Below are 27,377 nucleotides of genomic sequence, written 5' to 3' on the forward strand. Positions count from 1 at the left end.
CGTCCAGCTTTCTCTGCATGAGTTCTGGGCTTTGAACCCAGATCTTTATGCTTACTGGGGCAAATATTTGACCAACTGAGTTGTTTTCATGGCTCTAAATTGTTGTTGTTATCTTACCTTTTATAGTTTATCATTTCTTTTATTTGGGTTTGGGGTTATTTGTCAGACCATGGGCAAATTACCACTGGCTACACCACTGAAGAAAAGTGACCTCCCCTCCTCCACAGCATGAACTGACTAGCTCTTTAGCTAAGCGGGCAGGTCTCATAAGCCCTTCTTCCTAAACGCTGAGTGTTGATGGGCTCAGTTTTGTGCAGGTCTTGGGCAAGTAACCACAGTTGCTGTGAGTTCATGTGTGCAATGGCCATGTTATGTCTGTAGATGAGACTGGCCTTGAACTCACAGAGATCCTCCTGCCTCTGCCTCTTGAGTGCTAGGACTAAAGGCGAACATTACCACTGCCAGGCTAGCTAGCTCTTACATTCTTTCATGACTTGCCCTAGTCTTGAGGGGAGGGTGGATGTTGATGTCCTGTTTGAACACTCAACAGTTACCTATTCATTGTAATTTGATTAGTTACACATCAACCACTACCCATTGCAAAACTAAGCTTCCGGTTACTAAGACTGAAGTAACAAACACTAATGCATGAAAATGAACATAAATATTTACAAGGCATTTACACATTTTTACCAACAGCGTCCACTTAGCGAAACAGTATTGGTAGGTTTTCCACCATAGCCTATGCCGTCCTTAACTGTGGGTTTTTGACCAGTACCAGACATGGATCCCCTCCCAATGAGTGGTCCCCAAACCCAATCAGAAAGCATTTGATTGCTCCACTAGCAGTCATGCCACTAATGTGCCAGTTGACACATCATGTGTGTAGTTAACATGGAGAATATACTGCTAGGTAATCTCAGTGGCGACGTGTCTTCCCTAGAGACCCGTACAGCCCCTTCCTGCGCTGTGGATGCTACCCTGCAGGGAAGATACTTCTGACTCACTTCCAGCTTGAATTTTCTACGTCCTGCTGTTAGGGTCCATGAATCACTGAAAGACTCAAATAGGCAAAGGCAAAGAACGTTTATTCTACAGAATTGCCAGTATGTTGGGGTACCCCAAATCCAAATGGAGACCCACTGAGGGGCTTCCAGGCCCCCTTTTAGGCAGGCCTAGAAGAATTCCAGGGAGGGGTAGATAACCTTTTTCATGATTGTTTGACTATCTATAGGGGTTCAGATAACTCTGAGATTGGCTACGGCCTTGGAGAGTTTTGGGGGTGCTAAGTTCTAGGAACAATGGCAATGGTCTTTTTGTTTGGGGGACTTCTGAGGCCAAAAATATTGTGATCTCAACCTGTGGGTTTCACATAGAACTGTCTTCCAATATGCTATGACATTGAACAGGTTGCAAAATTGTTAACACGCTGTGTCCATCCATGTGTGTTGTCTATGAAATGGCTTTTAGTGAACCGAAATGCATTCAGAGGATATATTAATGAAACTTTGCCCTGGTGAGCTTCAAAGAACCCAAATACTCCTTCATTCACACAGAAGACCACAGCTCGGCTTAAGCACTTATTTTGGTTCAGACTCTTTCTGAGTAGATAACCCATTTAATTCTCACAACAGATTCTCACGGCAGGTACTTCTGTTGGCTTTTTTTTTTTTTTTTTTTTTTTTTTAATAGATGAGGCTTTAGGGAGCTTGAGTCCAGGTCTAGGTTCACAGCCAACCACCAGCAGGATAACAAGACTAGAGCCCAGGCTGTTTCTGTTCCATGCCTCTATCTGCTGGCTGCTTCCCATGAATCCTTTCTACTCAGACCAATCACAGTTGAGGTTAGGGTTCAAGAGGAAACCAGGAGTACAAAGAAAATGTGACCACAAGGTGGCAGTAGAACTCAAAAACTTGAAGAGATGAGCCCAGGGAAGTCCTTGGGCTAGAGGCAGTCAGAGGTTGGGGAACACACACAACGGAGAGAGACCCTTTAGGACTGTGGGAATGCTGTCCGGGTTGGGTGATATGACCCAGCAGCATAGAAGGGACATTCTAAGTCACAGAATCCTAAAAGCAATAATGACTTGGGTCATCACAGTTTGGGGGTTAATCTTAACTTTAGCAAATGCTGGACACAGGTTTCCCAGTATGCCAAATGGGTTGGTTCTTAAAAACTTAAAATTCTGGTCATCTGGAGGGTATTTAAAAGAGTTGGATGTGTACAAATTGGAATCTGATATCAGCAGACATTTGACCAACACGTCTCAGCTCATTATGAAGAAATACAAACCCTAGAGACCTAGCAGACAGAAGCCACTTCTGGCTCATTAGCTTATATAACTGACAAGCTGTTTGAGGACTTTCAAGCCAGGAGTCCCTTGTTGAGGATATAGTCTTGAGGATGCAGAAGGGAATTGTGGGTAGAGACACTCTGGGAGCTGCATGAATGTCATGTGACAAATTTGTCACTTGTCTCATTATGCAGTTGAGAGTGGGGCTGTGTTTGAATGCAGTGAGTACCTTTTCTTTGTGGGAGAGGGGGGTGGTTTTAGTGTTAATGATGGAACCTAGGGCATCTCACATGCCCGGGAAGTGCTTCACTGTGGAACTAGATAGATCCCATACCCAAATATATATTTTTAAGATATTCACTTTACTTATATGGGCGTTTTGCCTACATGTATGTCTGTGCACCATGTGTATGCAATGCCCTACAAAGCCAAGAGAGCTTTGGATCCCCTGGAACTGGCATTATAAACAGTTGTTCATCTTATAAATGTACTTTCTGGGCTGGAGACATGGCTCAGTGGTTAAGAGCACTGACTGCTCTTCCAGAGGTCCTGAGTTCAATTCCCAGCAACCACATGGTGGCTCACAACCATCTGTAATGAGATCTGATGCCCTCTTCTGTCTGTTATGTCTGAAGACAACAACAGTGCACTCATATAAAATAAATAAATATTTAAAAAAAAAAAAAAAAACTACCATCTTCACAGTGATCAGAGAAAATGCACTAAGATTTTACTAAGAGTTCATTAAATTCTGAACCGGAAACACAACGCTAACTTAAGTGGAAAGATTAGCTTCATTAAGATTAGAGACTTAGATTTTCCTTTAAACTTTAAATTAAAACATTAGTTCTATAGAGAAAGTATTTACAGAGTAATGTCAATACTTCTTTTTAAGACTGGCTCTCTCGTTGAAACTAGAGCTTGCCATCAGGGTTAGGCTAGCTGGCCAGCAAGCTCCAGGGACCTGTCTGGTTTTGTAACCCTCCACTCAGAGCCGAATACAAACTCAACTCCTCATGATTGCTCAGTAAGCACTTAACTCTGAGTCATGTCCGTGGCCCCAGGCCCCAGGTCTCTTAATGACCCTGCTCTGCTGCCTTACCCATCGTCAGCTGAAGACTGAATTCCTGAAACATGAGCTTCTAGAGGACACACAATCCTACCCAGACCATAGCATAACTACGGACGACATGTGGGAATGAACTAACTCTTCGGCGTTGCTGATTACAGAACGAAGCGGGCCATGTCTTAGTTTCATCTCCTGCTGCTATGACCAAATACTCTGGCAACTGCAACTTAGAGGAGAGAGGGTTTATTGAGCTCACAGTTCTGGGTTATAGGTCCATTGCTGTGGGGAAGTCAAGCCTGCAGGAACTTCACATGGCAGCTAGTCACGTCACACACATCGTTAAGAAGCGGACAGCATGACAGGCGTGCTATTGCTCACTTTGTACTATCCACTGGAATGCAGCCCAAGATCTCTGGCCTAGGAGTGGTGTCACCAAACTTGGTGGGCCTTCCTATATCAATGACTGTTGTCAACACAGATATGCCCACAGGGCAAGGGTTCTAGACAATTTCTCACTGAGATGCTCTTCCTAGGTGACAATTAAAACCAACCACCTTGTGCTGTTGCCGTGGGAAACCACTCGGTAGCTATGCAGAAAGTTAAACTTAGAACTGTCATATGTTGCAGTCATCCACTTCTAGGCATTTATAACTGAAAGTAGATACAAAACAGATACTTTGTGCTAATGTTCATTGAGGCTTCATCCCCAATAGCTAAAGATGGAAAAAGCACAAATACTCCCCTATGAGCAGGTGAGTGTAAAAAATAAAAATGTTACATATATGTTATAGTATGGTAACATAATTATAACATACATAACATAAACATATACTAAAAGGAATAGTTTAACAATAAAGGGAATGGAATTCTGACTCATGAAATATGTTACTTTTCTGTCACTGGAACAAAGAACCTTTAAAAATACATTTTTTTAAAGATTTATTTGTTTTATGTATATGAGTACACTGTAGCTGCCTTCAGACACATCAGAAGAGGATCCCATTACAGATGGTTGTGAGTCACCATGTGGTTACTGGAAATTGAACTCAGGACCTCTGGAAGAGCAGTCGGTGCTCTTAACCACTGAGCCACCTCTCCAGCCCATTTTTTTAATGACATATATTTAGTGTGTGTGTATACATATATTTAGGGCATATATGTGAATGAGTGCATGTGTGTGTGTGTGTGAGAGAGAGAGAGAGAGAGAGAGAGAGAGAGAGAGAGAGAGAGACTCATTCATATACCACAGTGCTCATGTGAAGGTCAGAGGACAACTTGTAGGAGTGAGTCCTAGCCATCAAACTCAGGTCCCCAGGCTTGGTGGCAAGCACTGTTTGTTATTCTCTGAGCACTTGAAGATCTTAGCAAAGTATTTTAAATAAAATGTCCATAAAATTCACTGTGTGGTTTTCACTTTTATTTCAGGGAGTGGTGGCGGGGCCAGTCTTCTGGTCTTCAGTGGGAGTTAGGATCTGGCAGGACTTGAGACTGGGGCCTGGGGCTTCCTTCTCAGATGCTCACTTGGATCCTCTGCTTGGTTTCCAAAGGTGGCTTCCTGTCTCTCTGTTCATGCGTGCACTGCACCCGCTCTTTTCTTTGTAGATCTGCACTGCACCCTCCCTTTACTGTGCAGAAGTCCGGGTCTAGGAAGTACCGTTGCTTAGCAACAGGTTAACAGGTTCTTCCTCTCTGTGGCCCATGACAAAAGAGCTGAGCAGAACTTCCACAGCACTTATTTATCCAACAAATGTACAGATTGTCTCTTGTGCTGCGGTGTTGCAGAGGAGCCGGAGAATTCTGTCTGTCTTTAGCTACAGCATCATTGAAGATGTATACTTTTAAGTCAGACATTTACGATTAAAAGTTACATACTTGCTTGACTTGATTTCATTTTAAGTTTTCCTAAGCTCATTATTATGTAGGTGTAGGCATGTATCTATGTGTCCGTGGTGTATGTGTGTGTAGAGGGCCATGTGTGTGTTCCAGGGTGCCCATGCAGAGGTCAGAGGACAATTCTTTACCAAACATTTTTTATGTTCATTAGTTAAATAGTTAATTAATTTAGATGGAGAATGTGCGCGAGTGTGTGTGTGCTTATACATGTTCCTGCAGGTACCCTTGGAGGCCAGAACAAGGTATCAGACCCCCTGGAGCTGAGTTATGGGGGCACCTAGGGAGGGAACTGTGAACATAACACTCAGAGGTACTCAGGAACTGATGGCTATCCTTGCAGACCCCCCAACATTTAAAGGAATATCTGTTATTCACTGGAAAAATTCATATAATGTACCTTGAGCATCCCTGTCCCTAGCCTCCCTCATCATTACTCTCTCACTTTCATGGTTTCTGTTATCTTTTTTTGTAACTCATTGAGTCCAATTAGCACTGCCACTCTAGCCTGTGAAGGAGTCAGGCATACACATGGTACATAGACACACCTGTAGTTGAACACCCATACACATAAAATATTGAGACGTAACTTACACCCAGCTATGTGTGCCACTCAATGATTTTTGCTGTATTACAATGATTTTTTTAAGTTATGTATTTATTATTATTGTGTGTACATGATATGTGCGTATGGGAATGGGCTTCTCTTCGCTCTGCAGTGCTTGTGTGGAGATTGGAGAACAACTTTCTGGAGATGGTTCGTTCTCTCCTTCCCAGTGTGGCCCCATAGATCTAACTCAGTTGCTCAGTTTAGCTGCAAGCCCTCTTACTTTCTGAACTATCTCACCAGCCTCAACAGGATCATTTAAAAAAAAAAAACTGTAGTAAAATACACATAACATAAAATTTCCCGTCTAACCATCTTATGGTGTACAATTAATGGCTTTTATTTACACCGTGTCACATCTGCCACCAATGTATAGTTTCCTAGTTTTCATAACCTCAAACTCTTAAAGAGGACCTAAGTTTGGTTCCCAGCACCTAGGGTGAGCAAATAAAATTTAAAAGAAGCTATCCAATGTTGCAGGATATGTGATTACACTGTGAAACTTGAGGTTGTGTTCTTTAATGAAAACACCTGTTTCTAGTCGTGGTGTGACTCAGCCTCAGCACACACCTTTAATCCCTCTGGCTGGAATACAAACACACCCTTAGTACACACTTTTAATCCTCAAAATAATGAAGGTAAAGTTAGTTTGTAGAAGGAAGCACCCATGTTTGAGAGTGATGTGTAATTGAGTGGCAGACAAAGTGAAGAATCAGAAAAAGATTTGTCAGAGGAGGATACACCCAACTCTCATGAGAACAGGGAGAAAAGAGAAGCCACTCAAAAGAGAGCAGTGTGGAGAGAGGAGGCAGTTCTACTGAGGGAGTTTTACAGAGTCAGGCTGAAGAAAGAACAAGTCAGACACAGGTGAAGACAGAATGAACCAGAGAATGAGAAGGAGCCAGAAGGTGAGACCAGATTGTCAGAGATAGTTTGAGGCCAAGCAGAGCAATTCAGGAGAAGCTGAGAGAAGCCAGACTGAATCAGTCAGCTTTGGGAGGAGTCTGAGCCAGAATAGCTGAGTTGAACTAGCCAGCCAGAGTTCAGAAAGAGCTAGAAAGAATGGGCTAATTCAGCAGTAAGTCTCAGAGGCTGACAACATTCTAGGCCTAGGTAAGATTGTATGGAGGCCAGAAACTTCCAAAGGGACCACCACAGAGCTGACAGGTGAATAAAAGATACTTTTTCAATATAATTATGCAATAATGTTTCATTTTTTTCATCCCTGGCCCCTTGAAACTCTGGTACATGTTGCCTCCATGAATTTACTTATTATTGTTACTTCTAGCCTACAGCTTTTGGTGGTCAACTTATAAAATTATTGCCAGGCTCCAGAGTTAGGTTAAGAGTATGCAGTGTTCTTCCAGGGAACTGAGTCCAGTTCCCAGCACCCACATGGAGTGCTCACTGTGTATTCATTCATATACATACGCACTTGCACGCTCACAAATAAAGATAGAATATATCTTTTAAACAACAAAACCCAGTAAATGGATCGTTGCCTAATGCAGGGACACAGATTTTTGTCTATTTTTTTCCTAAGAACTGTCTAGTTTTTGACCTGAGGTTTTATTGAGGAATTAGTTCTTTCTCGCCCATTTAATGTCCCCTTCCTTAGGGGATAGCTGTAATGTCAGGTATTTTGTGAATAGCCATATCTCTGGGTAGCCAGTCTTGAGAGACTTTGTGAACTGGATGTTTTGGTTTTTGTAGACAATCTTAAACCAGACAAAAGCATTTCCTTCTAATTTCTATTCTTTGAAGACTTTTCTCATGAATGGGGACTTAATTTTTTTCAGATTTTTTTTCCCTGCCCTATATATTTTTTTCCTCTTTCAGTCTTTGTTCTACTTCCCAATATTGAACTAGGCTCATATTCCTAAAGGAAACTCACTTGCTCATGGTGTATAATTCTTTTTCTGTATATCTGGCTTCCAGTTGATAATATTTTTAAAAGTTGATAATGAGGTCAGAAGAGATGTGTCAGTTAAGAATATATACTATTCCTGTAGAGGACCTGAGTTCAGTTCCCAGCCCCCTGTTGGGTATCTCACAATTGCCTCTAACTCTGCCTCCAGGTGGTACCCTCTTTTAGACTCCAAGGGCACTTTACATGTATGTGCACATATCCATACAGACAAGCTTATGCATATAATTAACAAAAATAAATATTTTAATTGATTAAAAATAAAATAAAATAAATAATAATAAACAGTAATTTTAGCCAGTCTAGTAGAATCATAATAATATTAATACATATGATAGTTTCATATTAATATATTTTAAAGTATTTTCATGTTTATATTCATGAAGAAGACTGATGCTTTATGGTTTCTTATTTCAAATATGTCTTTAGTTTTGGTATCATGGTAATACATGTACTCATCCCTGAGAACAATGCATACCCAAGACACACACACACACACACACACACACACACACACACGTTATGCTTTGAATTCTCTAAAAATTGTTGAGAATTGGCTTTCTACATCTGTTTAATCCTTTCTCTCTCTTTCTCTTCTTGTGGAAAAATAACAAAGAATTTGAATCATTGTTCAATTCTGAGTTCTACTCCACATGGTCAGGTTTAGCACATTCCTTACTTGCTTTAGGCTCTTTTCTATTTCTTTATTTATCTCTCTCTCTTTCATTCTTTCTTGTTTTCTTTCTCCTACTGTAGATTACTAGCTTCAGTAACACACAATAAGAGCAGCTAAGCACTAAGAGAGATGAGTCAATGGTTTGAAGAACTTGCTGTTCTCACAGAGGTCCTGGGTTCTATTATCAGCACTCACGTGGGGTCTCCATCATCTATAACACATAACTCCAGTTCCAGGGGATCCGATGACCTCTTCTGACCATCATGGACACAGGCATTTGTGTGGTTCACATTCATATACATACTCATGCACATAAAATACATAAGTCAAAAGGAAAGTTTAAGTAATAAGAACATGACCATGGTAACTCTTTTTCTTTTTTAAAGACCTATTTATTTATTGTTTTATGTAAGTACACTGTAGCTGTCTCCAGACACACCAGAAGAGGGCATCAGATCTCATTACAGATGGTTGTGAGCCACCATGTGGTTGCTGGGATTTGAACTCAGGACCTCTGGAAGAGCAGTCAGTGCTTCCAACCACTGAGCCATCTCTCTAGCCCTGACCATGGTAACTCTTGAAGGAAAGTGTTTAATTGGGGTTGGCTTGGCTTACAGTTTCAGATGTTTAGTCCATTATCATTGTGGGGGGAAGCATGGCAGCATGCAGGTAGGCATGATACTGGAGAAGGAGCTGAGAGTTCTACATCCAAATACTCAGGGAGATAGTGACACTAGGCCTGGCTTGAGCATATGAAACCTTAAAGCCCACACACAGTGACACACTTCCTCCAACAAAGCCACACCCACTCCAACAAAACCACACCTCCTGATAGTGCCACTCCCTATGAACTTATGGGGGCCATTTTCATACGAACTATGTAGGAGCTCACAAGATGGTTGAACAGTCTGGAGAACTGGCAAGGCTAAGCAGGAAGAACGAAGCTGACTTCGGCACTCTAGCAGGGAAGAGGAAGCTGACGATTCTTCCACCACATAGGTGGGAGCACTAGTCCAGAAGCGGCAGCTACTCCCAGTCATAGGAAAAGCTCACAGTCTTCATAAGCCTTAAATCCAGCTGTAGGATCTGCTGTGAGTGATTCCCATGGGATAGCTTAGCACTGAAGTCCACTTGAATGAGCAGTCTCCATTCATTGGAGGGCCTGGGCACTTTTCAAGAAGGAATGCATTGCTTGAGACTGCTGTCCAGTGGACCTGTTTGGTGCAGGAATCAGTCATGAGTCATAGACGGATGGACAATGATTCACTGAGAAGCCCAGGTAGCAAGAGGCTTCTGTGTCTGTGCTAAAGCGCTCTGAGCACAGTAGTCCCTCCCCCCTCCCCTTTGGCTAAGGACAAGGTAACTAAGGAGATTACTAATCCTGTACCAGAGGTCAACAGGCTTCTCCATCTCCATGGCTTCCTCTCTGCCACGTATTTTTCCATTTGCAGAACTGAGAAGGCTAAATCTCAGGTTTAGAGGATGCTCGAAGCAGCCTCCCCCTTTCTTTAGGATGTGCACATTTGAGCAGGACTAGAAACTGCTGAGCCCAGTCCTCCAGTAAAGATCTCAGAGCCAGGAGGCTCTCTGATACCTCCACACTCCTTGAACATTAACCATTAGCCACCCCAAGATATACAAACTGAGCCGTCTCAAGAGGGTAAGCAGAGGCATCAAAAGTGATTTTGGCTCCAGTAAGCGACTGACTGCACATTATCCCCAGTTGGAAACATCACGAAACGGAAGAGCTTCAGTTGACGTCATCTTCCACCTGACCACAGAATAGAGAACTCAAGAATAACTGTAAGACATTGTCTTTGAGGTCTGCCCACCTCACCCCACCCTACCCCCACTTCTTTTCTATATGTGTTAATTTCTTTAAAAATTGTGTGTGTGGGGGGGGGGAAAGGAAGGGGAAGGGAGGGAAGGAGAGAGGGAGAGAGAAAAAAGGGGGGGAGAGTGTGTGTTCAAGTTTATGCATATGCCTGTGGAGGCCAGAAGTGGGTGTCAGATCCCCTGGAGCTGAAGTTACAAATGCTTGTGAACTGCCATGTCTGTGTTGGGAACCAAACTTGGGTCATCTGGAAGAACAGACAGTGCTATTGTCTCTCCAGTCCCTTGCTTGACCTCGTTGACAGTAAGGCTGTGTGAAACTGGGCCTGGCTCCTTCCAGGATGTTGGGGGTCCACATTTCTTACTCTGCTTCTTGGTCACTAGTAGGCATGGGAACCTGACAGCCCAGCCAATGGTGGTTGTAGTGCCTTGGATGTAACACCCTGGTGTCTGGGAGCAGTGGGCTTCATTTCTAGCCCCACCGGGCCTCCCTAACCTCAGAGCTGTGGACACTTTGTTACTGAATGGTGACTCCTTTATTCTAGCCTCACTATTTCTGGGTTGATGGAAGTCCAGGCTCCCTGCCCAGTCTGCTAGGATGCACAGGGCAGACATCTCTCCTACCAGGAATGAAAATGCTGAGTTCCTGCTTGGTCTTTTTTGAGAAGACTCTGTTAAGGGAGGGGGATCTTCTTTAATGCCTGACAAAAGTCATCACTAATTTTCTTCCAAGTGTGTGTGTATAAAAGTATAAAAGACTGAAGTATAAAAGGCTGAAGTTTCTTCTGTAATCTTTGTTTGGAATAGTGTGGATTGTGTGTAAAGGTACTGTTAATTCAGTGTGCCCTTTACCATTTTTTTTTTTTTTTTCTAATGAAGTCTGTTAACTTTTCCCCCTGTTATGGCTAACTCCCCTGGTGTTTTCTAACATAGCCTAAACACCTACCACAGCAAGGCCAGGCCTATGGAGCTCAGCCCTCTGTTGTTCAAGAGCCTGGAGTCCCCATGACTCTGTGTTCTCCCTGCTTTCTGTGTTCAGTTACTTCTTACAGGTGCTTTATAGGTAATGTTTTCAATCTACTTGGCAGAACAGGAAAGGTTGTGAGTGTGTGAGCATGGCTCCACCCCTGTCTGCCCTCCTTTATGTTGGGTTTATTGCTTGTGCCTTTGACTTTCCCTCTCTTCTCCCCATGTGCTGGGATCACAGTGGCATGTATGTGCTTTGCTCACTAGCCCTCTGTGATCTCTGTGAATTGTATTCTTTGCTGCTTATTTCAGCAGTTGCAAAAAGTTATCAGGGATTAACTTTCAAGAGATACTGTAGACTTCCGGAATAGGAAAAGCCTGTAACAATGTATTTTTCATCCCTCTCTTGAAGCCTTGGTTGTGTTTTGGTCATATGTATGAGAGAAGTTCACTTCTGCAGGTTAAGAACTCTACAATTTATAGTTCAGTGGACCAAACTGTGCTCCTACCCAAATGTGTGTGTTTGGACTGGAGTCTGTAAGGACCGCAGGGTGGGGTCTGGCATGGCAGGATTCTTATTTTTAGAGAATAGTCTTGTCTTTCCCATTTGTGTGAGAACTTTGTGTGACAGTGGCCATCAGCAAGCCAGAAAGACAGCCCTTACCAGAACCTGACCACCCATGTAGTCTCCCTCAATTCCCATTATTATTATTATTATTATTGCTTTTACAACTATGATTAAAGAAACATGTTTGTCAGAGTGGGGTACAACTAGACCTTAAATCATTAATAACTCAAGAGCTAAGAAGATAGCCTTGTAGCAATTTTTGGTATTTAAAAATCATTATGTTTAGTGTTTATATACCAAAACTTTGACTATTTCCATGTTACATTTTGTTTTACATGTACTTTATGCTCATTGTAACCAGTTAAGATTTCAATGCATACTATCAAACCTTAAAAAAAAATCAAGCACTGACAAAAATATATTCATATAGTTTTAAGCCAAAATGCTTTTAAAATCTGTACATGTATCTCTGTTTTTTTTAAAATAAAGTTAAAAAAAAAAAAAGCCAGTTAGAAAAAAAAAAAACCCAAAAAACTAAAAACATGTTTGTTATCTAAGTCACCCAGTCTATTGCTGTTTGTTACAGCATCCCAAACTAATACATACACATGGTTATTATTTGGGCTTAAACTTCTGATAATAAACAATCTCCTAATGAGATCCAGGCTGACCTTGAACTAATGGTCCTCCTACTTTAACCTCCTGAGTGCAGAGATGACAGGTGTGTATCGCCACCTCCAATTTTCCTCAAAGAGATTTAAAGAAATTTAGCTATGTGGTGGTTTCCCCTATAATCCCAGCATTTAGGAAGGCTGAGGTAGGAGGAGTATGAGTTGGAGGCCAGCTTGATCTATCATAGTGAATTTCAGGCTATCCCAGGGCTACCGGGCAAGATTCGGCCTCAGCAAACGTTAGTAAAAGAAAGGAGGGAGGAAGAAGATGGACTGCCTTCATCTGGCTATGCCTTGTCCTTTCTGTTCTCCCCATTTGTGAAGGCACAGATTTCCACGTGGTATGATTTTCCTCCTGACAGAGGACAGACATCATTTACCTTTTATTTTGTGACAGGGTCTTAGCATGTGCTAGCCCAGCCATCAAGATGAGAGACATCATGACTAGCTCACTGAACACTTCTTATGGGGGCCAGTCTTTTGATTCTTCAAGCTTAAAAGGGGGTCTTTATATTTCTTTTGTTCTTAAAGAGATACACTTAAATACTATTGTTCCTGTGAGCCACATGTACACAGGCCATGACTTGTGGAGACAGAAGACAACTTTCAGGACTCTATTATCTCTTTCCTCTGTGTGACCCTGGCATCTGACTCAGGCTGTCACATTGTCATAACAAATGCTTTCACCCACCAAGTCATCTTGTTGGTCCTTGAAACAAGACTTCCCTGGATAAAAGTCATTCTTGGTTTTCGGGAAGGAAGTGGTGCTGTTTCTGATGAAAATGCGCTGTCATTCAGGAGTTACTGGGTTAATGTGTGAAAGGAGCCGGAGCATCTGTTACGTTTATTTTTTGAGGTGAGTTTTTAAAACAATTTATTGCTGGGATGGGGTGGGGGAGGAGGTCTTGCACCTTTGTTCCTGAGCAGGCCCTTTCACCCTAAAGCTTTCTCCTTTTAGTCCAGGGAAATGCTCTTCTGGTATCTATATTTTATGACATCTCCTCTTAGAACCATGGTTACCTAGTCTTTCAGGTAGTCCAAGTCTCTTGGTGTTTCTAATGTTCTTTCTTTAGACTTACCTCCCTCACTTGGTCTTGGGATATTTTAAACTTTGTTACATTTGAAAAATTCAAGCTTAATTTATAAATGTGAAACACACATCTTAAAATACCAGTTTGGGGGACTGGCTTTGTTGTCTAAGCCCTCCTTTTTTGATTTCAGTATTGTTACGAGTTACTGTGTGGGAACTGAGGATGTGGATTAGTTGGTATAGTTTCCCTAGCATCTATAAAGCCTGTGTTCTATCCTCAGTACCACTTAAACTGGGTGTGGTGTGTGCACCTGTACACCCCAGAACTTCACAAAAGGAGTCAAGGGATTAGAAAGATGGTGCCTTAGGCACTGTCCTATTTCTGTGAAGAGACATCATGACCAAAACAACTCTTATAAAAGAAAGTGTTTAATTGGGAGCTTGCTTACAGTTTGAGGTTTAGTCATTGTGGGGAATATGGTGGAAGATAAGTGTGCTACCAGAGAAGTAGCTGAGAGGTACGTCCCGATGCACAGTCCAAGAGACCCTGGGCTTGCCATGGGCTTTTGAAACCCAAAAGCCCACCACCGAGGACACACGTCCTCCCAAAAGGAGTGTGTCTTAATCCTTTTCAAATACCATGGCTAAGACTTCAAATATATGAGCCTGTGGGAGTCATTCTTACTCAAAGCACTACAGATGGCTCAGCAGTTGAGAACACTGTCTACTCTCCAGAGGTCCTGGGTTTGACTTCCATCCTTTATATGGTCATTCACAACTAAAACTTTAGTTCCAGGGGCCCTTCAGACACTGGGCATGCAAGCAGAATATAGATATTGACAAAAGACCCATACACGTAGAGTTAAGAAAAAAAAAAGTGGAGGCAGAAGTATCCGAAGTTCAAGGTCACCAAGAGTTGCAGATTGAGATCAAAGACAGCCTGGGAAACACAAAAGCTTGTCTAAAAACCAATAATTTGTGCTACGTTTTACTTTCGTGTGTGTGTGTGTGTGTGTGTGTGTGTAGGTGTGAGTGCGCATGTGCATATTTTATGTGTTTTGGCACATACTATTGTGAGCAGAATTTTCCAGGCAAGACTCACCATATACATCAACTCACCAGAAAAGGAATCCACAACTGTTATGGCAAATATTTACTATTTAATTGGGGTTTTCTATTCTGCTGTGGATCATTTAGTTCCCAGATAAAAGACACACAACCTTTCTATTTATAATAAGCCTTTAAAGCATTCATGCTGGGCAGACATCTACCCTCTAAGCTGTTTTGCCTACTTCCCTATCAGTAACCTTGAGTTATGACTTGTCACACTCCACCTGGGCAGCTCTTACTCTAATTGGCCAGTCCTTATGGTCATGTTTTCATGATCCACCTACCACAGGACATCGTCTCCTCTCTCCACCTTCTCTCTCTTCCTCTCATGGTCTCCTGCCTCAGACCCCTAGCCTGGGAACGGAAACCTCACCTATCTTTCTTCTGCCCAGCTATAGGCTGTAGGCATCTTTATTGACCAATCAGGGATAACTTGGGAGGGAGGAGGCAAGTTTACATAGCATCCTTGTACCTGAGATTCTCCTTGTCCCCAAGGCAACCAGGGCCAGTTTTTAGCATTATGTATTATACATAGCAACAGACCAAACCTCAACAGTTTTAAATCAAAGAAACAAGGTTTGTACAACAAAAGCTGGCAACCAGTAACCATGAGAATTTACTTGTAGGTCTAGACCTTAGGGTACAGAATTTAGCCTTGTAATACACAGCAATAAACCAAACCTGAACACACACCAGAGAAAAGTAGCCACTGCCCCAAAGTCCAACTCAGTGAAGTCCGAGGTCTTGTCGTTTGGATGACTAACCGGAGTGTGGGTGAGAGGTTACAGAAGCAGGAAGACTCAAAGGCAGCCACAAATCACTGAACAGCTCACTCACACGTGTGCCGGCTCATGAAAACAGCATATTTGGGGACTCTGTACCATTTACAGGTTGCCTAATAGTCCAAGAAGGCTGACTGTAGCTTGCCTGGTCTGCTTCTCCTTCCCCCACAGTTGTTTACTCCCTCCTACTGCTAGCTAGGGGCCTTTAAGAATCCTCCAAGATTCCACTGTTCCAGACCTGTGACTGTTACCTCCCTCTGGGAAGGTAGGTCTCTGTTCACAGGAACTGTTACACAACATTTACATGTGGAGGCCTGGGGTGCATTTTGGGAGTCATTTTGCTTGCTCTTCTACCTTATTCTCCTATGCAGGGCCTCAAAATCAAACCAGAACTCCCTGATACAGCTTGATTCAGTAGACAGATTGCCCTTGGGATCTCCCCTCGAAAGGCTGGAATTCCAGGTACATGAATGCAGGGGATTCAAACTCTCGTCCTCATGCTTGTCACCCCGAGCCCTAATTTGTGTTATTTTAAGCCACTGAGTTTGTGATGCTATCACAAAGACAATAGGAAACCAACACTTTCCACTGAACTTGTTCATTTAAGTTTTTTGCAAACCTGGTAACTTAATTGGACAGCATTGTTTTGCTTTGAGCTTGGGAAGGTCACAGTATCACTCAGTGTGGCGGAATCAGAGGAGACTCTGCAGACACACCACATCTATTTATTTATTTGTTTGTTTGTTTGTTTGTTTGCTGCCTGTGCTGTGGATGCCCCCCACCCCTGCCCAACCCTACTTGCCCTTGGGGTTTAACTGTAATTGGCAGCTAGGACAAAGCAGTAAGATGCTTGTCTGGTGGCATGTGATTATCCAATGAGCCTGTGAAACTTATTTATAGACAGCATCTCCCTAAGCAGCTACAGTTGGCCTGGAATTCAGTGTATAGATTAGGCTGGCCTTGAACTCACATAGATTCTCTTGCCTTGGCTTCCTGAGTACTGCCATCAAAGGCTCACACTGCTATGCCCAACTCAGACATGCTAGCTGGACAGCATCCCTTTTTCCGTGACCCATCTCTCTGGTTTCTAGCCATTCTGCTCAGTCCCCAACCCAAGTGTTGGCATCATCTCTTGGCCAGCAAGTTTTGGCAGTGCTGTCAATAGGTCTATACTAGATAGTTTTGTGTCAATTTGACATAAGATGTAGCCATCTGAGAGGAAGGATCCTCAGTTGAGAAAATGCTTCATGACTGAAGGGGGAGGGCTCAGTTCTTTGTGAGTGGGGACACCCATGCCCAGGTGGTCCTGGGTTCTACAAGAAAGCAGGCTGAGTAAGCCATGTGAAGCAGGTCAGCAAGCAGCATCCCTCCAGGGCCTCTGCATCAGCTCCTGCCTCCAGGTCCCTGCCCTGACTTCCTTCAAAGATGGACTATGATGTGGAAGTGTTAGCTGAGTAAACCAGTTCCTCCCCAGCTTGCCTTTTGGTCATGGTGTTTCGTCACAGCAATAGAAACCCTAAGACAAAATTCCAGGACGAACTTTCCGGAGGAAGAAGGAACAGAAGGGCAGGACTACCTAGGAGGTGCAGAGCATGTCCTCTGGGGAGGAGGAAAGCTGACTACATTCAGTAGAAGTCGATCAGGCACAAAAAGAACTTAGTGCCCCAACAGGAGGGTCCACTGACAAGAAAACATTTCTTTTTGATACGGTGTTTGGAATATCTACTGAACAAAGGAATGTTTACAAAGGTATTGCTTATCCAACTCTAGATGAAGTCATTATGGGCAATAATTGCACCATCTTACAGACTGGCACTAGAAAAACTTTTACAACAGAAAATGAAAGGTCATCTGTGAGGAGGCTCCTTCGGCTTGTATAATTTCATAAACTTACCAAGTTTGGGGGAAATTGAACTGATTGGATTTTCAGTCAAATTGTCTCTGTTGGATATCTATACTGAAGCACTTTTTTTCTTCTTTTGTTTTTGAGACAGGGTCTCTCTGTGTAGTCCTGGCTGGCCTGGAACTCACTCTGCAGACCAGATTGGCCTCGAACTCACAGAGTTCTGCCTGCCTCAGCCTCCTGAGTGCTGGAATTAAAGGTGTGCAGCACCAACACCCTGCTATGAAGAACTTGATATTCTTAGGCCACCCGTTTCTGAGAAAGTGCTTTGTTTGATTCTGTCATGAGAGAGGAGTGACCGTCGAAGGTTTGGAGGAAATCTCCGTGAACAACATGGATGAAGGGGCAGCAAGAACAACCAGGCAGCCTTGATGAGTGCTCATTCTAGTGTTTCTGTTGCAATACACAAGAAAAAAGAAAGGAAGGAAGGACGAACAAAGAACCACAGTTGACGGAGAAGAGCTTGGAAAACTGAATTTGGTTAATCTTGCAGGAAATGAAAATCTGCCTGCCCTGGAGCTGTCAACAAAAGCATCCAGGAAGCTGGAAATATCAATCTGTCTCAGAAGCTTTGGGGAAGAGTTATTACTGCTGTTGTGGAAATAATATCTCATTCTTTATCCAGAATCTAAACTACTTAGGCTCCTGCAAGGTTCTCTTGGGACTGTACAAGAACATCTACAATTGTAAAGAGTTCCCTGCATCTCTCAATTTTGAGGAAACTGTGAGCATACTGGAAAACACTCCCAGAGCAAAGAACACACTGAGTGAGCCTGGAGTTGATCAGAAACCCACCACAGGGGCTCTTGTTAAGGACAACACAGATGAGACAGCGTGTCTGAAGCAAGATCTTGCAGCAGCCCATGAAAAGAGTCGAGTGTGTATCTCTGAAGGGAATTTTAGAGCCATGAATGGAAAACCACCTGTTCAGGAGGAATACATTGAAATTGAAATTCAGGCTGCAATTGGTGCTCTTGAGGAGGAACTTGGTGGGGTTACAGAGCTATTTTCGAATGATAAAGATAAAATTGACCAGCCCAGTGGTGCTGATGTACACCTTTAATCCTAGCACTTTGGAGGCAGAGGCACACTGACTTCTGTGAGTTCAAGGCCAGCCTGGTGGACAGAGTAAATTCTAGGACAGCCAGGGCTACACAGAGAAACCCTGCCTCAAAAGCAAACAAAAACAACTGTGGGTTCTGATGATTATCACAAGAATGTACACTTTAACCGAGAAGGCCTGCAGCTAGTTTGAAGATCCTGTAAAACACTGTGATTCACTCAACAGGAACCTGGAAACTGAACCACAAGAGACCACACAGAGATGTGAGGCTCTGAACACAAGCAGTTTGTTTTTCTGAACAGTGGGCATCTTGCTTAAACAAAAGGAAAGAGAAACGTCAGAACTTGATGGAGTTTGTAAGTGGGATGTCATGAGGCTTCAACTTCAAAAATCACTGAAAACTTAAGTGGACATATTGAAAACCAGCATAGGGCTGGAGAGACTGCTCCGCAGTTAAGAGCACTGACTGTTCTTCCAGAGGCCCTGAGTTCAATTCCCAGCAACCACATGGTGGCTCACAACCATCCAGAGATCTGATTCCCTCTTCTGGTGTGTCTGAAGACAGTTGTCAGTATAGTCGAATACCTAAAATAATAAATAAATCTTTTTTAAAAAAGAAAGAAAACCAGCATAACACCCTTTTTATTTTATTTATTATTATAAAATTTATTTATTCTTTTATGAAGAAGAATGCATAGCAGAAAGCCTAGAGTCAACGGAACTATAAGGACTGGTTTGAATAAGCTTAATTGCTTATTACTGAAACTAGATATCCCAGCAGGTTTGATGCCAGAGAGAAGTTATTTATATCCATCAACACTGCTGAGGGCTGAACCGTAGAAACAGATCTTTGCTCAGCTGCACGAGAAACAGCCCAAGCTGTCAATGATGCTAAATTGTTCAGGAAACAACAGAGACCAGTCAGAACAGGGATGAAGAAAGGGGGTTTCTGGAGCAATGCATTGAAGAACCTTTCATTTAAGAGTCATTTGTATGTTACCTGTGGTGACGTTCCATTTTCCAGCACAAAAACACAGGCAGGCAGCCCAGTGAGGAAGCCTAAAGGGGAGGAAACCTCAGAGCACTCTGTTACAAAGAGCAGACTGTATTATTCCAAGCCGAGATAAATCTGCAGTAAATTTAAGGGGCAGGATTATTTTTTAAGGAACAAAACAAAACAGCATGCTTTTAATCACAGTACTGGGGAGGGAGAGAGGTAGGCAGTATTCTGTGAGTCTGAGGCCAGACTACAGAGCTAGTTCCAGGACAGCCAGGGTTACCCAGAGAAACTTTGTCTTGAAAAACCAAAAATAATAACAATAGCAAATAATAATAAATAAAACCCAAGATGTCGAAGTTTGAGGCCACGTCCAGATAGGGTGGGATAGACGCTCTCACGCAACAGTTGGTGCAGTTGACGTGAATGTCCTCTTTTGTCACACTGTGATCTAGGTGTGTAGGAAGGTGGGCTTCACCTGGGGTTATGTTGAGCCTGTGCGTTTCTAGCTCTTTTTCTATAAAGTAGTCCTTCTATAACAAATGAGAAGTATTTTTTTCTGTATACTATTAACTAGCAAATACAAGGAAAGTGTGCTGTCACAGCTCGGACTGACGTAAGGGAATGTCGTCAGAAGGTGGTCTTGAAAGGAGACGGACGGCTCCTTTGCTGTCTTGCTGAGTTCAGTCTGTATTTTTTTTTTCTTTTCTTTTCTTTTTTTTAGTCTGTAGTGAGATTTTCCCATTTTGTCTGCTCAGCTCACTTCTCCCCTTTCATGTTACCTCCCCATCTGGAGAACTGCAGGTTTCCTTATTCTGAGAAAGCCAGGTTGTTGCTTAGCAATCCTGAGAGTGTCTATGTTAGCTCTACAATCATTGCCAATACTGTCAATGATAAAGTTGAACCTGGAAGTAAAATTTTATACACACACACACACACACACACACACACACACACGCCTGAGCACGCACTTAATAAATATGAACTTGATGGATTAAACCATTGAACTATTTGCCACAGAAATTCTTATCCTCCTAGGTGGTGGAAATGGCAGCAGTGTCTTGACACCAAGAGAAGATGCTCATGTTCCTTTATTGAGAGCCTTTGTATTAAATGCAGATGTTGAGCCTTCAGTGTAATTTGTAGTGTTAAATGAAAAGCCAGGCAAGTGGATATTGTAACATGTGTGTCATAGAGATGTTTTAATATTTTAAGTCTTTTTTTGCTATGAACTTTTCCTTCGTTTGTCTGTGTGCCACACGCCTGCCATGTAGCTGCAGAGAACAGAAGAGGGTGCCGAGTCCCTTGGGAACTGGAGTTAGGGTGGGTATGAGCCACCTTGTGGGAGCAGGGAATCAAACATGGGTCCTCTGCAAGAGCATCAAGTGCTCTAAACTGCTGAGCCATCTTTCCAGACCCTGAAGCTTTTATTTATTAGTGTGTTACTAAACATGGAGGTTAGAGGACAATGTGGTGGAGTTGGTTCTCTCATATTTATGTTAGTTCAAGAGCAAGGCTCTCAACCTTACTGATGCTTTACTACAGCTCCTCACACTGTGGTGGCCCCCAAACATAAAATTACTTTTGCTGCTACTTCATAACTGTGATTTGTTACTGTTATAAATTGTAATGTAAATATTTGTTTTCCAGATGGTGTTAGGTGATCTCTGTGCAAAGCTCAATATGACCCATTGAGAGCCAATGTTCTATAGACTGAAGTCATATTGTCAGGTTGCATAGTAAATTGCCTTTCACACCAAACCATTTTTATAGCTCTTAAAAGATGTACATGTATTTGTGTGTGTGTGTGTGTGTGTGTGTGTGTATCATGACCAGGAAGCAAGTCAGGGAGGAGTTTATTCAGCTTACACTTCCACATTGCTGTTCATTACCAAAGGAAGTCAGGACTGGAATTCAAGCAGGTCAGGAAGCAGGAGCTGATGCAGAAGCCATGGAGGGATGTTATTAACAGGCTTGCTTCCCCTGGCTTGCTCAGCCTGCTTTCTTATAGACCCTAGGTTTACCAGCCCAGGGATGGCACCACCCACAATGGGCCCTCCCCCCTTGATCACTAGTTGAGAAAATGCCTTACAGCTGGATCTCATGGAGGCATGTCCTCAACTGAGGCTCCTCTCTCTGTGATAACTCCAGCCTGTGTCAAGTTGACACAGAAAACCAGCCAGTACATACACTTTTGTGAAATAGTGTGGTCCTGATATCTAAATGCCCCTTTGAGAATTCTAAGACAGTGTCTCATGGAGCCCAGGCTGGCCTTGCTACATACCCAGGATGACCCTGAACTCCTGCCTCCGCATCCCAAGTGCTGTGTTTACAGGCATGTGCTACAGACCAGCTTCACTTTTCCTTCAGCCCCAAGTATGACTGTCTTCACTCCTGGAATAACCACATTCTACCCTAGGTGTATTGATGACACCCACCCACCAGTGCTGTCATTCTTAGTTCCCACTGTTTCTTAACCCAGAACCCTCCACTGCTGCCAAGCTGCCACTACAACTCCCACCATTTCTAATCCCAGCTCTTTGACTAATCTTTGTAAGAGATGACATTTTGTTATTGTTTATATTATACAGCTTTTTGGACCTGAGAGTCCAAACAGACAGTATAACATAGTTTTAGAGACTGTGGAAAAGCAGTAAGCATCCTTAATTGCTGAACTAATCGTCTCTCTAGCCCTTTGAAGGGGTGTATTTTTTGAGATAGGGTCCTCCCTTCCCCCACCCCAACAGTGTTTCTCTGTGTAACAGCCCTGGATATCCTGGAACTTGCTTTGTGTACCAGGCTGGCTTTGAACTCACAGAGATCCACCTGCTTCCTCAGTACTGGAGCTAAAGGTATGTGCCACCTTGTCAGGATAAGGAGTAATTTTTGAAGAACTGCACAGATGATCATGGTGAGTCATTAAATACTTGCTGAGCAAGTTACACTGCTCTAATGAGTGCTAGCTGTTTCTTTAGGAATTAAGCTTTTGCACAGATGTATTCAGGGGAAATTACCCACATACAAAAACAAACCTTTAAGAAGGTCTTCAGTCAGATCCATTAGCCTCACGTGTACTCTAGCCACCTATGGATCGCACAGTAGGCACTCTTGGCTTACAACTGCTAAGTTAGGCAGCAGAAATCATTTCTACTACAAGGTAGGTTTTACTGGACAACAGTTCATTAAATTTCTAATTTTTGACACAACAGCAAAGCTCTCCATAGGCTCAAGTGTTGAATGCACTCTTTAGTTGGTGGTGAGACTCTGAGGGTCTAGGAACTGTAGATGTAGGGGCCTCACCGGAGGATGTAGGTCACCGGGGGGGTGCATGAACATGTTTGTGACGTTTATACCTGGTCCCAGGTAGTCTGTCTGGTCCATCAAGAACAGCTTCCTCCATCACATCTTGCTCTTTGTGACATCCCTTCCAAGTTCCCTGGGACAAACAACCACAGACTAAAACCTTGAACAAAGCTTTCATCCTTTAAAAATATACCACTTTTGATAGGAATTTTGATTTTTCAAATATTTCAGTTTGTCCTACTTTAAGTAAACTAAGGTTGGCTTTTTGTTGATTTGAGACAGGGTCTCACTATGCACATACAACGTTGGCCTCAAACTCAAAAAAATCTGCCTGCCTCTACCTCCCAGCACTGAGATTAAAGGTGTGTGCCATCATGCCAAGCCTAAGGGTGGCTTTAACACAGAGGACTAGGTGTCATGTAATTGTGATGAAACTCTGGGTGTAGATTGCCTTATGTGGTAGATAATGCCTCAGGCTCCACTCCCTAGAACCAGCTCTCCCCACTCCACAGGCTGGGGACCTCTAGAGGGCAGCAACAGTGAGCAGGGGAGAATGGGCAGTTCTTCATTCTCTTGGGGTGAGGCTCTCCCAGGATGTCAAGAGCTCTGCCCCCATTGCTTTCTGTACGTGAGGTACCACTTCCTGTTTCCCACATGCACTTTGTTCCTGTAGCTCAAATGACCCAAATCTCCGTGTTTCCAGGCCAGAGCACAGAGTCTCCAGCATTCCGAGGGTGACTGCTCCGTCCAGAGAATCAGGTTCATGTGACCCAGCCTGGACAGCTTCTCAGACTCTGGTCTAAGAGTACTGCTTTTCTGGAGACACTGTTCCTGTCTGCACCAGGGTAACAGATTACTAGTAATGCCTCTGGAAATGATCAGAGCTTAATGGCACTTTGTACTTGAATGAACTTTCTTAAACTTTCATTGGATTTCTATACTTGATAATAAAATTATTTCACTCAAGACTTTAGTAGCTGGGGTGGTGCAACACTTCTGAAACCTTAGCACACAGGAGGCAGAGGCAGGAGGATCATGAGTTTGGGGCCAGCCTCTCTCCAAAGACTTAGAGATTTCCCATTTTATCGGGCAGTATTTACGGAATGACTAGAAAAACACACAATAGCGTCCACTACTCTTATTGCTCGGGTCACTGATCAGAACTTGCCTGTGGAACATACAGCCCTCATTTTGAAGGCCTCTGCAACTCTTTCCTTGAGCACAGCTATTTCTGATTTGGCCCAAAGCCACCTGGACACAAGTTTGGATAACGTTATGGCTAATAAACCAGACAAAAAAGTGGGGGCTAGGGAGGTTGCCTAGGGGTAAAGACCTTGCTGTACAAATATGGGGACCAAGTTATGGTCCCTTGTGCCCATATAAGCTGGTACCATGGTACCAGCATGGGGGTGGGCATAGAGATAGCTGAATCTGGGGTCCCACTGGCCTATTGGACTAATCTAAACAGCAAATTTCAGATCCAGTGAAAATATCACCCTTCCCTAAAGAAAAATGTCAAAAGCTGGCAGTGCTCTCTAGATTGACAACTTATGAGAAAACTGAGATCCCCAGGCCAGCAGCAGGTGCTAGTTCCTTTCACCCACTTGGTGGGACCGTCCTGTTATGTAGAGAAGAGTGTCGCTGCTGCTTGGTGACCACTAGTGCTCTCCCTCCCAAAGCATAGGGTTAAGGTTGGCTCCATTGTGCCCATGGGATTAGTGCCATGGGTCACATCCTCCACCTTAGAGCACTGTGACCTGTGCTTTCCTGTCTATGTAAGCGTGCTGATGCACACACGCCAGTGACTTACTGTGCCCATGTAATAGGCATGCTGAAGCACTACACGCCAGTGACTTATTGTGCCCATGTAATAGGCATGCTGATTCACACATGCCCATGTGTCCATGCTCTCAGTCGAGCTACTTGAAGAAAAACGCCTTTTTTATTTGGTTTTATTTTTGTATCCACATCCTGAGTAGCTTGCTAATGCCTGCACGAGGTACACCGTGAGTGAACTGTAGCTGGCCTTCGCTACTTTGTGGGTTCTTTTCCCCACCTCTTATTCTCCCTTCCCTGAGGTTTGAGCCCCTAACACTAGATAGGAAACAAGGCTGGAGGGGAGAGAGGAATTAGGAAAATTCCCGAATCTCCATTTCTTCTTTGATCACAGCAACTAATAAACCACAAACACCACCCCCCCAAACCGCTAAGAACCATTCTCCCCACCAGCACTTACATGTCCTCTGAAAAGCTCCCAGGATCCCAAACTTAATACAATTGCAGAAATTTTCTGAAGCAAAATCACTATTCCGCTAGAACATGAGGCAAATGGGTCTGCTGTGCAGACGGAGGCAGCCCCTGACTCCCGTCCCTACACCTGGGATTAACATGCAAGCACATCACTAAAGTGGACTGTTCTGTGGATAACCTCCACTCTGTATCCCATCTGAACCCCAAGAGAAACCTGTGAGGAGGTGTAAAGGCCCTTTCACTGTCTGTTGTGGTGGCATGAAGTTTCCAAGCCGTTGAATTTTCCTGGACCCTCGCAGGATAAATTTCAATACATTTCTGCTTTCATTTACAATGGCGTCTTCTTTAAAATTAAAAAAAAAAATGTGTATGAGTGTTCTGCCTTGTCTGTCTGTGCACCACTGTCTGGTACCTACAGAGGCCAGAAGAGGGTGTCAGATTCTGTGGATGGCTGTCAGTGCTTAGAATCAAACCAGGGTCCTCTGGGTGAGCAGCAAGTGCTTTTAGCTGCTGAGTCTCTCTCCAGCTCTCTGCTGACCAGTTGGACAAGGACTTACAGACCTGGCCACTGATATACGTCTTGCCACATGGTGGCCTTGGAAATGAGACTCAGTGTTGCTGGGTGGGTCTTTTCTTCATTTGGTCCTGAGAGGTACTTTGTAATTAACAACAGTCTCTGGAAGTCTGATATAGAGGAAGGTCAGTTGTTTGTAGTATATGATGCATGTCAATCAGCCTTCACTACCCTCACACTGGCTATCCCAGAGCACAGCTGGAGGACCAGCTAAACAGAACTGTCAGCAAGCTGGAAAGGCCCAGGGATCAATTACTACTGACCTTGCATTTCCTATGCAGTTTCAAAATTTATAAACAGTAATTTAGGGCTAGGAGTCATTCTTTCCTTTGTATTCCAATGTGGCAACTAGAGGAAAACAGGACCATGGGTTCTCCAAGGATAGCAATACACTCAGTCCATTCACTATCTGAGGGGGGAAAAGGCAGAGGCCCATTGATTCAGAAAAATTTTACTAGGATCCCACATCCCAGCGCAAATTGGAAACTTCTCTTTTCTCCTGTTTCTATTCTGGCCTATAGCAACTAGAGTTTAGGAGGCTGGGTGGGAGTCCAAGGCATGGTCCCCAGTATCTACCTTCAGGAAAGAGGTGTGTTGGAGGTTTTAGATGCCAGCATGCAGTACATGGAACATAAGGAACACTAAACAGCCTCCACTAGTGCAGATGGGCAAGCAAGAGGCAATTCCAGCACCAAGGAAATGCAGGGACTTCTGCTGTCTGAGATGGTAACTAACTCTTCACATAGTAATCATTACAGGACTTTGCTGTTTTCTTTCTTCTTTTTTGGTCTTCCGAGACAGGGTTGTTTCTCTGTTTAGCCTGGTCTATCTTGGAACGTACTTGTGCAGACAGACCCAGCTGGCCTTGAACTCAGAGATGCCTCCTGAGTGCTGGGATCAAAGGTGGGATCTCAATAGAGAAAACGCCTTTCCAAGATCAGGCTGTATACAAGCCTGTAAGGCATTATCTTAATTATGATAAATGTGGGCGGGCCCAGCCATTTGTGGGTGGAGCCACCCCTGGGCTGGGTTATAAAAAAAAGCAGGCTGGCTGAGCAAGCCATAAGAAAGCTGCTAGGAGCAAGCTAATAATCAGTAACCTGTCTGTAGCCACTGCTTTCTTTGAGTTCTTGTCCTGATTTCCCTTCAGGAAGGACTGTGAAACCGAAGTGAAAGTGGAATATATCCTTTCCAACTCAAGTTGCTGTTGGTCATGATGTTCCATCACAGCAAGAGAGAGACTAATTAAGACACATCCAAAAGTTAGAATTTTACTTTCCCGTTGACTTGTAAAACTTTAAAATGTATTTTTAAAACAGCTCGAAGGGAAAATGAATTCCCAGCTGTGAAGCGAACATTTCCATTCCACCTAAGTAGAGGAAAATGCTTAATCCCAGAGCACCAGAAGCCCCCAGACAAGTAAAGCCTAAAACTGCAGAATAAGCCCGTGCACGGCTCTGTGGGGACTCTGAAGTAACACCCCATGAGCAGGTTAGGTCTAGGCACACCCAGGAATCAAACCCCAGCAGGGAACACCGTGTCTCTTCCTGGTCACACGGTGTGTCGGGCGTCACGTCTCACACTTACAATCCCAGATCTCAGGAGACTGAGGATTGCTGTGTATTAAACTGCACAGTGGGGTCTAGGGCATCCTGGGCTATGAGTGAAACCCTGTCCAGAGAACATTCCCCAAGCCCAACTCACAAACCAAACAAGGGCAACATGTTCCTGCTTTAAGCTGTAAATAAATTAACCAATCAGAAACAAGTTGAAACGGAAAGGAGCTAAGACCAAACATTTTCCCAGCTGGCTTGCTTAAGTTTTGTACTCTGTGGGTGGCTTTCTTTCTCTATTAATCCAGTAAC

The sequence above is a fragment of the Micromys minutus genome (assembly GCF_963924665.1).
Source record: "Micromys minutus genome assembly, chromosome: 1".
NCBI classification, from domain to species: domain Eukaryota; kingdom Metazoa; phylum Chordata; class Mammalia; order Rodentia; family Muridae; genus Micromys; species Micromys minutus.